At 33.9% G+C, this 13,423-nt stretch overlaps 1 protein-coding gene across 1 annotated transcript in view; it reads left to right on the plus strand.

The window, feature by feature from the left end:
• Positions 1-13,423, plus strand: part of MDGA2 (MAM domain containing glycosylphosphatidylinositol anchor 2) — a 762,383-nt gene that overhangs the window by 406,840 nt on the left and 342,120 nt on the right. The window lies entirely within an intron of this gene.

Consider the following 13,423-nt stretch of genomic DNA (forward strand, 5'->3'; position numbering starts at 1 on the left):
TTTACAAGAACTTGCATTTTATTTTTTAAGTCTCTAATTTGGAATATAAGGTATTACATCTTTTTCTCTCTTTAAAGTAATTTAGAAGTGAGGAGTTTCTGTTTTTCTCCCTAACTTCCTTTCTTTCCCTATTTCCTTTCTTTCAGTGTAGGACAGGTGTTGCATAGGTAGGATGGGTCTTGAAATTACATATGGTCTCTTTATCTGACTCTATGCTGGATCTCATTTAGTTATTGAGATGACAGAGAAGTGGGTCACAAAACTGCGTTTGTAATTTGCCTTCCACATTTAGGTACTTGCCTTTCTCCTGGAAAGGATGGGAGAAAAGCCCATGATTCATTCTCTCCTGTACCTTCTAGCCCTTGAGGCATCTCCTGGCATAATTTAGGCACCTTCATCCCATACGCCACTCTTTTCACATAATTATGGGTGCACAGGGTGACCATACCTGTATACTTCCTAACAATAATAAAGCACCCAGCCTCTCTTTTCTTGACTAAATATTTCTAGTGTTCTTGTTCATATATAATTTTAAATTAAACAAAATTTAATTTAAATGAATACTTCTGTAATGTAACTTTGTATTGTACACATCTCTGCTCTTTTTGTTATTGTAGTCTAGGTCACAAAGTTTTAAAATACACCTGTTCTATACCTTAAACACAATTCTAAAATCTAAAGAGTTCTGAAAATGAATGGGTATGTTTTGTTTTGTTGTTGTCTCTTTTTTTGTGTGACTTTTGAAAACAAAACTTAATGTGAACTAGTTTGGTGGCAAAATCTAACCTGAAATGACTTGAACAGAAAAATAGAAAATAAATTTATACTATTTATTTACCCTATTTTGTAGGAATAGTCACATATTTTGGTCAGAAAATGTATTTGGTTACACAATATAGCCATAGTTCCTGTTGGGTGTGTTATATAATATACGTACTGTATTATTTTCTAAAATCTGAAAATTTCTGAAACACATTCCCCAAAGGTTTTGAATATGGGATTGTGAGCTACATTGCTACCACCATAGGTTCAATAATTTTTCCAAAAATGTATTACTGGGCTAAAAAATGTAATACAAAGTGTGCAAATCACATTTTTTTGAGACTTAGAAAAATATTCTTCCCTTTTCCTTTTACTACAAAACCTTTCCAGTACTATTCTGCACTATTCTTACTTCTTTCTATCTGTTCATATTTTTTGCTTTCCAGGCTGGATTGTGTCTAATTATCTTAGTTCATACTGCACACTTTGCTGGGAATAACGCTGCTCCCTCCAGTTTTCCCAAACCCTGTTAGTCTTCTAAAGCTTAACTCACCTTCCATGCGGCCATCCCTGAAGGCATAGCTCTGCCACCCTCCTCTCCTTTGACTTCCTCTGGGGTTTTTCTCACACAGCTTGGATTTGACAAATATCTTGTTCTATGTTATTTCCGTGAAATGTCACTGTGATGTATATCATATTGAAGTACTATTTTCAGTATTTTTTTGGTGACTAGAATTTATTAGAAAGCTGTCTAAAAATATTATTTGAGAAAATAACATGTTAAATTCTGGACTTTATAAATAAATGTGACATCTCTCTAATATAAATTTTCCAGAGAATGTTGTACCTTCAGCTCCAGAGCAGATCTTTCTAATATGGGACTCTAGACATACTTTTTAAGTAGGGTGCTTATTCTTGAAGATTTGAATAAATTCCTTTAGATAGTAAATTTTCAAACATGTTTAGACTGATAAGAATTCTTCATAATAGGGACAACTAGACCTATTTGAAGAATTCATGTGCTCCAAATATATCTTTGATTGAAGACCAGAGTTTTTAGGTTCAAGCATGTTTTCTCTTCATGAATCTTTATAATTTAACACATGCACTATTATTGTTAATAAAGACATGACTAGCATATTAATACTGTGTTGAAATTTTATAACATTGGTGTCTAAAATTGAATTATAATACTTAAAATTCATTTGTGCTTGAATTTTGATTTGATGTTGGACTGATTGATTGAATAGATATTCATTTTTATAAACCATAAGCAAGTGAACAACTTTATTTGCCTTATTTTAGGAAATGCTAAAACAATAGGACTGATTTTTTTATTGGAGCCTTGGCTTTAGAAGTGTACTCTGCATTGTAGATTTCTATTTCTTTTTCTAAACTGATTTTACATGTGGAATATTCATAAACCTTGGTAGAACTTGGAAACAGGATGTGCATAAAAACAAAATATACACACAAAAAAATTTCAGTAAACTTCTGCAACACCAAAGTGAGGTAGACTATAACTTGGATTTACCAAAAATAATAGTAATGTTAGAATTTATCCTTGAGTGTTTTGTGATAGGTTGTCTCTAGAAACTGCTCTATGATGTATTAATGTATAATTAGTAGGAATGTATGTATGAATGTAATGCTATCAGTAATTCTGGATAGTTTTATAATAGTGAAAATGGATATTTCTCATTAAATCCCATGTTATTATGTAACTTTCTAGACTTCAGAGTGAAAAGTTACTTAAAATGAAAGTTAGTACTAACCATTCATTATTTTGATGATGAAATTTAGTTACAAAAAGGAACTTGCTGCAATGGTAACAGATATAAAATGAGATAACCTTCTTTACATGAGTATTTTGAAATATTTCTAAAACTATATTAACATTTTGGTCACTTTAGAAAGATTTATTAATCTGTGTTAGCAACTTTTTCCCAGATAATTTTCTAAAATTTCTTTTAGTGCAAAAAAAATTGAGCTATATGGATTTTCTGAAGGAACTACCAAATGCATTTTTTGCTATTTCAATCAAGAATATAGTTTGAGAAATTATATAATTATGTTCCTCAACTTATAGGACCTATGATTTTATTTTTTAAGAATTTTATAGCATGCAAATATTTTCTCCCATTCTGTAGGTAGTCTATTTGCTCTATTGATTGTTTCTTTGATGGACATTCATAAAACTTTGACTCAAACTGTACAAAAACAATTTATGTGACCAAAATGTTTGTACCCCCGTAATATTCTGAAATTTTAAAAAAAGAATTTTAAAAGCATTCTAGGAGTTCTCTGACATATAATTCCTAAAAACAAACAAACAAGAAAAAACAACAACAAAAGCATATTTGTGGCCTGGTAGATTTCATATCCACATAGTGATTTAATTTTTTTTCCAAAATCTGATCTGGTCATGTATACAAATATTTCTGATCAAAACCTAATCAATTACAATTATCATTCTTGGGAGAAATATCTTCTGAGAGTCTCAAAACTAATAGTAATATGGTTAAAGGAGGCTTAATTCTACTTAAAGCACTATTTTAAACATGTCCATTTTCATATCTTCTCCCTGAAGCTGTGCTAAAACAACAGTAAAGGAATAAAGCAACAACAATAAAAAGACATATATCAATAAGGATAGAGAATATGAGAGAAGAGATGACAGAAAAAGAATTCTGAAGAAACAGAGTCAGATCAAGGAATGGTCACTGCTTAGGACACCAAAGAAAACATAAATCAAACCTGTCAGTGTGTAGAATAGGACTAGATGTACTTATGCTCTAGAACCCTTGAAAATCTCAGTAATTGGAGTCACCAGATAGCTCGTACAGCGAAGGTATAGGTGAGCCTGAAAAGAAAAGAATCAGTCAAAAGTCTACATAAAGAGTTACACCAAATCTCCTTCTACCTTTCACATAGCTCAATGGTTACACTCACTACCCCCATACCCACCGACTCTCTTGTCACACCCTACAAATACTAGAAACAAAATTTTTTGAGAAGCTGAACCAGAGAGACTTTGAACTAAGAAATCTCAAGTCATTTAAAAGAAAAGGCAGCCCACTCTAGTTCAATCAGGGTTATTAAGTGAAAGTTTGCATACTAATCTCAGCCCCTTCTCACATTTGGTTCTGGTCATCTGGTTTAATGCCCTCTAAACAGGAGATTGGAGGATTCCTCTCTAGGGAAACTGACAAACTCTAGAAAAAAGTCTACAGATTCTGAAAACTGGGGACCTTGGTGGAACAGCCCAGGTAATAACCTCAAAATGAAACTTATTATTGATCAACAAAGCTACCAATATGCTCTTTTGTAACTGATTCTTAAATGCAAATGAACCAGCTGACTAGATATTTAGGAAAATCTTCTGAAAGAGAGGACCCAAGGCAAAGAAATGGGAAAAAGCATTCAGGAAGGGAGAGAACGCTGAGAGCTAAGATAAAAAGCAAAACATAATTATTAATATTTATAATTGATACTCAGAAAAAAAGTACATATTGCATTCATGTAACAAGAAGAGTAAAACAAGGGACTTTCAGAGAATATCAAACAGTTCTTAAAATATTAAAAATAACAAAAATCAATAAAAGGGCTAAAAGATAAATTTGAAGAAATTTTAGAGAGTGAAAGAAAATTTAACAATCAAATGTATACTATATAAGGAAGAGAAAATAAGAAAATTAATCCAGCTGCTCTAACATTTGAATTCCAAGAATTCTAAACAGGTAAAATTGATGGGAAGAAATTACTTTTAAAAAAATTAAGAAAATTTTCCATCACAGTTGGACATGTGTTTTCAATTAGAAAGGTACCTCTGGGCACCTAGCACAATAGAATAAATAAAATGCACATCAAAACAGATATCAACACAGAATTTTAAAACATTAGGAACGAAATTAAGATCTTAGACATTTCCAAAGTGTTTTTATTTTTTTTCCAAAATGTTCACATATAAAAACTTAAGAATCAAAATGACTCATATCTTTTCAATAGAAATCTTGCTAGAAGACAATTGAGTAAAGGTTTTGAAATTCTGAAGAAAAATTATTTCCAAAGCAGAATTTTATGCGTAGGCTATTTTTTTCAAATATCAAAGAAGAAAGGCATTTTTAGACCTGTAAGATTTCAAATTTTTTTCTCCCATGTGTCCCCTCTCAAGATACTACTTTTAGATATATTCCTCCCAAACTGGGAGGTAAACCAAGAAAATGGAAGACATATAATCCAAAAAATAGGAGGGTTATAACAGAGAATATTGAAGGGAATCTTAGGACAATAATGTAGCAGGGAACCATGGCAATAGCTGTGCATTGGGCTTCAAAATCAACCAGGGCAGACAGAAGCTGGAAAAGGGATTCACCATGAAGGATACATGTCTTCAGGAAAGAGATGCAACTGGTGGGTTACTTGATGTTTTAAAGAAGAATTTGGCCAGGCACGGTGGCTCATGCCTGTAATCCTAGCACACTGGGAGGCCCAGGCGGGAGGATCCTTTGAGCTCAGGAGTTCGAGACCAGCCTGAGCAAGAGCGAGGCCCCGTCTCTACTAAAAATAGAAAGAAATTATCTAGACAACTAAAAATATATATAGAAAAAATTAGCCGGGCATGGTGGCGCATGCCTGTAGTCCCAGCTACTTGGGAGGCTGAGGCAGGAGGATTGCTTGAGCCCAGGAGTCTGAGGTTGCTGTGAGCTAGGCTGATGCCACGGCACTGTAGCCTGGGCAACAGAGTGAGACTCTGTCTCAAAAAAAAAAAAAGAAGAAGAAGAAGAATTTGACACTTCTCATAGAAAGCTTATATGGTAATGATAGGTGCATACAAAATGTGGGAGTTATTAACAGAAGGCAAAATCAGTTGTATGCAATGAAATGTAATCAAAATATACTACAAGGTTCAACTGTAAAGAATACTTGCATAGTCACAATAACAATAACACTTGATCTAAACAAAAGTGTGACATAAATATATGGAGAATGGGAGAGGGTTAGTGCAAGAGAGTTAAGAGCTTCTTTTCCACAGGAAGAAATCAGTAAGGCAATGTGAAACTGAAAAAAATAATCTATAAATAGCAGTTAAACATTTAGAAATATGAAGGCAAAACCAAAGATGAATAGTTAAGGGATACATTAGAAAAGGTTGCCTGTGGGTACTGGAAATGCCTAAGGTTGTTTTATGTATAATTATTTGGCTTTTTAAACTGTGTGCATGCATAGTTTGATTTTTCTAAATTCATAAAATATAGATTTGAAGATTTTACCTTGGAGGTTCTTGTTATTAAGCTCCCAGAAGTCAAACTGATTTCATTCCAGATTTTATCAGAAGATCATTATCAATTCTAAAACTTAAGACTAGATTTATACTCACATTTTTCTTTAATTATTTATAAGAATTAATATTAAAAATATTCCTTGATATTTGAAAAGTAAAGTTGACTAAAAAGATATTATTTCATATGTAAAGGATAGGCAATACCATGGTGATTATTGGTGCCACATTCTAACTCATTTTTTTCCTAAGCTTTTTACAATAAAACTCTTTCAGGTTAATCTCCACTACTATTTGTTTATACATTGTTCAGAATAAAATATTTAAAAATAATTTTGACCCTTTATTCATTCATCAAATATTTCAGTGGCTAGTCAAAATATAGGCCCATTGAATTTTATAAGGCTCTAAAGGAATTTATTAAATAATTTTTACCTTCAATTACTTTAAACTGCTTAAGGAGACAAAATGAAAAATTTAATTCCTTTAAATGGAAAACAAATGTTAAGCGATAAGGTTAATAACATAAATTATGTCACACAACAGTGAATGATGTGCTAATGGCACAGAAAATACAATGCTGGGAGTAAAAGGTTACTGTGACTTCTCATCATGAAAGAAGTGGTCTGCACATTGTAGTTTGAAGGATGAGTTTTGAGAGACATTTCTCCCTGGCATTTCTACACATCTTTTGACAGCTTTTGTCCTGAACTCTTTTTTTCAAGGATGTTTGTGTAGCCAACAGCCTCGTACGCTAGAAAGAGTGTCTGCCTTCAGGGAAGAGGGCAGATTTGTTTCCTGACCAGGATAGTGAAGATAATGTCTACATCAGGGGGAAAGATTGGGCAGGTTTTCTAACAGGACCTTTATAAGATGGGAAGTTTCCTGAGCTCAGGGTCCTTAGCTGTGTCTTCATAAACCAGCTGTGTCACAAACTGACTGTGTGCACAGCATCCACTGGGGCTGGCCACATAGTGCTCCTCTGAAGACTGAGGGGGAAGGAGAACATATGAAAACATGAAACTCACACTTCCTTCTGAGACTTCAGTAATAAAATCTTGTCTCTGATGCAGGAGTCTTGTTTTTTCCTGCCAGGATCCATGAAATTGTGGCAGGCTAACACGTTAGCCAGCCAGTAGAGAAAATATCAAACCCCCTCAGAGTTGACAGAATATGGTTTAAGTAAGTAGAGAGAAAGGCAAAAGGTATATGGGTGCGAAGTTTGATTAAAGGCATTAAAGAAGGGAGAATAAACAAACAGCGTTTGGGGAATAATGGTTAGGATGGTAGGTTTAGAGGAAGAAAGCTTAATTTGAAATATAGGCTATTAAATTGTGTTGAACTTTTACTGCTAGTGTTTTTAGACCATATAAATGATGATCTGCCATTTATGTAAGATTTAAAAAAATAAATTGTAATTTTATGACTGCAGAAGTGCTGATAAGACTCAGCATTCTCCTAATGCTGCTTCAGTTGCTCTCTAAAAAGCAATGGCCACTCATTGAAAACCTCCAAGTTCATCTTGGAGGAAGAGAGAGTATATTCTAGGTAGAAAGAAAAAAGTAGGTTCACCAAATTTGGGGTTCTCATTCCCAAAAATATTTGATACTTTAAGATTCTCGAGGATATTTAAACAATTTTCTAAGAATGTATTCACCTAATTTCTTCACTTATTCTCAGCCATGACTCTGTTGCTCACAGGGTAATAGAGGTCATACAACTTTAAAGGTTAGTGTTTGATTAAAACTTAGTTTTAATTCAAAAATAAATTAGATTCAGAGGCATTAGCTTAATAAGTTTTCATGTGTGCAGACCTTGTTCACACATGAAACAAATCTTTTCCAATATCCATTAAACATTTTGTAAGCATTCTCATTTCTGAAACATATTCCCCACTTTCATTTCACTTAGGTAGATGCCTGCATTTCATTATGTTCAGAACGAGCAGTGATATTTTTGGTGCTTGTCTGTTAGACTTATTTATTACATTTTCACCAGAGAAATTAGTGGGAGATTAGGATGACATATTATCAGTTTATTCTAAAAATACAATTTACCTGTGTTAGAAAGAAGAATTATAAATGACACAGTTAAAAATTATTGACAATGAGCAATTTTTAAATTTTTATTGGAACCATGAACATGATTTCTAAACAGAAAAGTTTAGGGAAAGGGCTAGAATGACTCATGGAAATTCTGGAAGCATGGCAAACCCTGGAAAAAAAACTGATGCCTTAAGTAAATCCAATTAAGCATAATTTTATCACCCGCTGCCCATCCTCCAAAAACATCAGTCTTGCATTTAGAAGGTCTTAATAATGTTTGATGTGGCAATCACATGCTTATTGAAATGGGTTGACGTCACGGTAATTACCCTACTAATAACATTTAAGACAAGGCTTTGCAATGTTGTGAGTGCTACATAGGAAGAGTACTTGCTTATCAGTGTTATTTACTAGTAGGGCACACAAATAATCTATTTTCCAAATAGTATTAGAGTTCCTAGTGAAAGAGCCTAGTCAAAAAACCATATTTGATACCTGTTTACTGTTTCTTATTCGGAGGACATAACAGAACAGTTACTTTTAAATGAGTTTAGCCCTATCTTTATGAAGCCAATCATTATCCATTCACTACTAGTCAAATGCACCCTCTTAAGATATATTCACAGAGCACCTAATGTAATCCTGCCTACATCCCACAGATGCATAATCAGAACGGTAACTGGCAGTTTTCCCTCAGTTGCTCAGTTTTGTTCCTACTGCATTTAGGTTGCTGTACTCATTCATCCTGACTCTGAAACTCCCAGACATTCTGTGAGCCTTCTGGATCCCAAGCCCTGAAAGGCCACTTCCAATTAGGCTCTGTCACTTTGCAATGTTAATTGACGACCTGCTATATGCAAAACACTCTATTAGGAGCTCTGGTGAGAGATAAAAATATCAGGCCTTTGCCCTAAAGAAGTTTATAATCAGTTGGAGATTTGAAAAATACAGATTAAAAAAAGGAACTTGGTTAAAAATTAGACAAGTGAGTCTTAAAAATTAGTTTGCATATTAAAATAATTAAGGGAAAAATGATACAAAAGATGACATTAATTAGAAGGTCCTCTCACTAAATATATTAAAGAATTTAAAAAAATGGATATAATTATTACATCAATGTGCATTTAATTTCTTGGCTGTTACTCAGGTAAAAACTGTCAATTCCTGAGCCAACTTATTAACTGAAAGGTTGTAATGTTCTTCACAAAGATTGAAGGCTATTCTAATGTGCAACTGTGTTTATGTTTTTGCCTTTGTAATTACCAACAGAGAAAAAAAAATTGTATCTAAATTAGTAAAGGTTAACCTTCATCTAAAAATTATACATACATTTTATCTGTCACTTTTAAGGAGGTAAATCCATTGGCTAAACTGAATTAAAGGCCCCTGAAAACACAGACCGGGGGCCAAGTGGGATTCCTTAGCCAAAGGTTAAATGGCAAGCAGATGCTCCCACTGAGTCAGCCAGAGAATTGAGATTGGCATCCAGTGTTCTGATTTCCAGTCAGTTCATGAACCCTGTGAATCTAGCTTTCTCCCTGAGGCCAGAATCTGCTACTGTCAACTCTGTATTGCATACACATTTCATTAAGAAAAGGAAAAAAAAAAGTTAGCAGAAGGAAAATAATTCGTACAAATAGAGTGAGCTAATAAAATGGTTTGAATCTGAAAAATATATGAGGTTGCTTAATGTGTTTTTTTCACATTTTCTTTAAATCTGGCAAATTCTGAGGCACATAAGATAAAGTAAAAGTTCGAATGGTAAATTACTGCTAACTTTAATATTGAGCAGTTAAGGCCATTATGTTACTAATACTTTCTCTGACTATATTCACAATGCATTATACTATCTAATTTAGATTTATAACAGCCCCAAGAAAATCTGGCAACCTTTGCTTCTGCAATTTGGTCTACACCATGAGTCAAGTCAAATAATTGGAAATATCAATTATTGACTAGCTTTATAGGATAAGGTGGAAAGATCCTTATAGAATGTAAAAAAGCCATTAGATTTTTACAAGGTAAGAAGCTCTTTAAAATTAAAATGACTTCTGTCTCCAACTTTTAGGGAAGAGTTTATTTCTTCACTCTGACAATTGAAGGAAATGATTGTTGCCAAGGATATCAGAAAAGATATACGACCTTTATACTTCATATTTTTAAAAACTTAGCACTGTTCTCTCTTGATAGAGGGAAAAATTTAATGTGTTTTAGCTCCTGAAACATACTGGTGTGACTGAACATGAAATACTGAGGTATTTGAAAAGTAGCCTACTTTCAATCTCTCAAACTGAAAGCAAAGTGAAAACATCTACAGGCTACTATAGGGCACTGCAGTGTTTTTATTCATGATCACTTGAGTTTGTCACCAGGCTTAGAATAGAGAAATTCATGCTTCATGAGGTAACACTGAGCCAGATATGGAATCAAGACATCTGGATGGCTGTGAATGAAGTAAATGAAAGGGTTTGTTTAATTTCAGACATTTTCAGGTATCCATCCCTAAGAGCTATATAAAGGCAACCTGTAAAAAAAAGACTTTTAGGAATATTTTCTGATTTTCAGAATGAGCTAAGTAACAGATTCCATTTTCTAATCCCACTTCCACTATCTTATTCTAGTCTCTCATCACTTCACACCTGGTTGCTGCAAAAAAAAAAAAAAAAAAGCCTCCCAGCAGACCTCTCCTACAGTAATAGTTCTTTCCTTAAATTTATTCTGCATATCACTGCCAGATCAATCTCCCTTCAAATCAGTAAAAATTCTACATTCATTCTGTATTTTTTTTATTAATAAAAGTCCAAGCCCCTCTGCTTAGATTTTTATGGTGGTTCTGTGGAAATTTAATCCCTCATCCTCCCAAAGCAACATGCCCCCACCTCACTTCTTCCCCTCCCACCCTCTCTTGTGCTTCCTGACCCCACATTCTAGCTCGCCTGGCCCTCTCACACTGCATGCAGGACTAGGTTTCCTTTTACCTCCACATTGTGTTCCTGTTGTGAATTCTACTGTGTCCTGCTCTCCGCTTTTCCATCCAGGTTCCAAGATTTTCCTGCCCTTCAAGATTCCTTGCTAACTGCTTGATCTCTTTCTTAATCTCCTCTCCTAGGTATTATAATTTTGCTTTTAAAAATTCATGTCTCAAAAATTTAGTGTGATTGCCTGCCTCTTTATGTTATATGTCTACTATTTATTTTGTGAAATCTTGAGGCCGTATTCAGGATTCAGAGGTTTTTATTTTTCAATTTTAGAAAAATTGCGTGGAATATAATTTTTTTTGTAACATCACCAGTGAGATCAAGGGCACTGCCTCATGATGAAAAACATTAATATTCTGTGGTTAGATCTATACCCTAAGTCATGTCAATCATGAAGTGGGATAAGTGAACTTGATAAATAGGCTCAAATCACTCAAGGGCACTGTTTGCCATCAAAAGAGCCATGGTCATGCCAAGTGTACTTCCAAATGGGTTACAGAAAAACTTTCCTTTTTCACAGGTTTTTGAATTTCAGAATTGCATGGACGGAATTGTAGAATTGTATATAAGGCACCATAGACCTGCGTTAACAGTTTTTGTGTATGTTGACCAGAATTATGCAATGATTCTAACTATAAATCTATCTTTTCTAAAGGTCTTATAAACTCCCAGAGAGCAGAGGATCACTTTATGTCATTATTTAGTTCACCCCATTCAAATGATGAGTTCAGCAATGAACTGTCAGTAGGGTATAAAAAACAAGTGTTGGCTAACTACTGAAGGGCACTTGGAGGTGAAATCAATTTGATGTTATCTCTCTTCAGAATATTCATCTGAATTTTTTTATGTAATATGTTTATTTTTTTAATTTTTTTTATTTCAGCATATTACAGGAGTACAAATGTTTAGATTACATACATTGCCTTTGCTCCACCTGAGTCAGAGCTTCAAGTGTTTCTATCCCCCAGATGGTGCACACCACGTCCATTAGGTGTGAATATACCCATTCCCTCCACCCCCCTCCCATCTGCCTGACATATGATGAATGTTATTACTATATATGCACTTAAATGTGATCAGTTAATACCAGTTTGATGGTGAGTACATGTGGTGCTTGTTTTTCCATTCTTGGGATACTTCACTTAGTAGAATGGGTTCCAGCTCTATCCAGGATAATACAAGAGGTGCTAGATCACCATTGTTTTTTGTGGCTGAGTAGAACTCCATGGTATACATATACCACATTTTATTAATCCACTGCTGGTGGGACTGCAAACTAGTACAGCCTCTGTGGAAAGTAATGTGGAGATACCTCAAAGAGATACAAGTAGAAGTACCATTTGATCCAGGAATCCCATTAGTGGACATCTACCCAAAAGAACAAAAGACATTCATCTGAATTTTTATCTTCATCCTTCTTTAGACTTTGAACTCTCTTTTATGACCTTTACATTCTTAGAAATAGCCTATATATTTTAAGTTGATATCTGTGATTGCCCATTCCCAATAATAACAATGCCAAATAACAATATTTACATTCTATATGATATTTTACCACTTTAAACTTGTGCTCTCATAAATTTCCTCGAAGCAAAGGTTCAGGCAAAGACATAATGACATATGTCCATGTGTATATTAGGAAAAAGAGAGCAAGTGACTTGTGATCTTAATGGCAGTTCGCTGAGGAAGGGCAGTATGATATAGTTTGAAAACTTTGAGTTCGAAGATTAACTGTGCCTTTTCTTTTTTCTCTCCATGAGTGGCAATGTTTGCAATGTGAGACTGAGATCTGTAAAACAATGCTTTTGAATAGTACCCTCTGTGGGAGTAAAATTCTATTTCATATGGTATAGTATTCATTCAACAAAGAATTGTCAAATGCCTTCTCTGTGGCAGATTTTGTGTGACTCAGTGCTGGGAACAGAGTGATAAACAAAGCCAGCACAGTTTGTATCATCAGGAGAATACAATGAAACATAGGAGAGTTAAGATACTAGCTGTAGTAGCTGAGCTAAAATTAGGAAACCAAGGCTCCATTTATTTCTTATGTTGGCCCTGAAACTTGCTAAATCATGAATTCAACAAAGAGATGTGACTTTTCTGAGTCTCAGTTTGCTGTCATTGTTTCTTTCTAAATGAACACATTGAACTAAACATCCTTAATCATCTTCAAAAGTTTTAGATTCTTTGATTTTTATCTTTTTTATTGAAAGATTACTTCAAATTAAACAGAAATCATCTATTAATAGAATGAAGATTTTAAATGTGTGCTGTGGCATGGAAGGAAAAATAAACTTTGAATAAACAAATACTTAACTTTCCTTTTCTAAGAACAGTTCTAAATAATTCTAATAATA

This window comes from Lemur catta, chromosome 1 (assembly GCF_020740605.2).
Source record: "Lemur catta isolate mLemCat1 chromosome 1, mLemCat1.pri, whole genome shotgun sequence".
NCBI lineage: Eukaryota > Metazoa > Chordata > Mammalia > Primates > Lemuridae > Lemur > Lemur catta.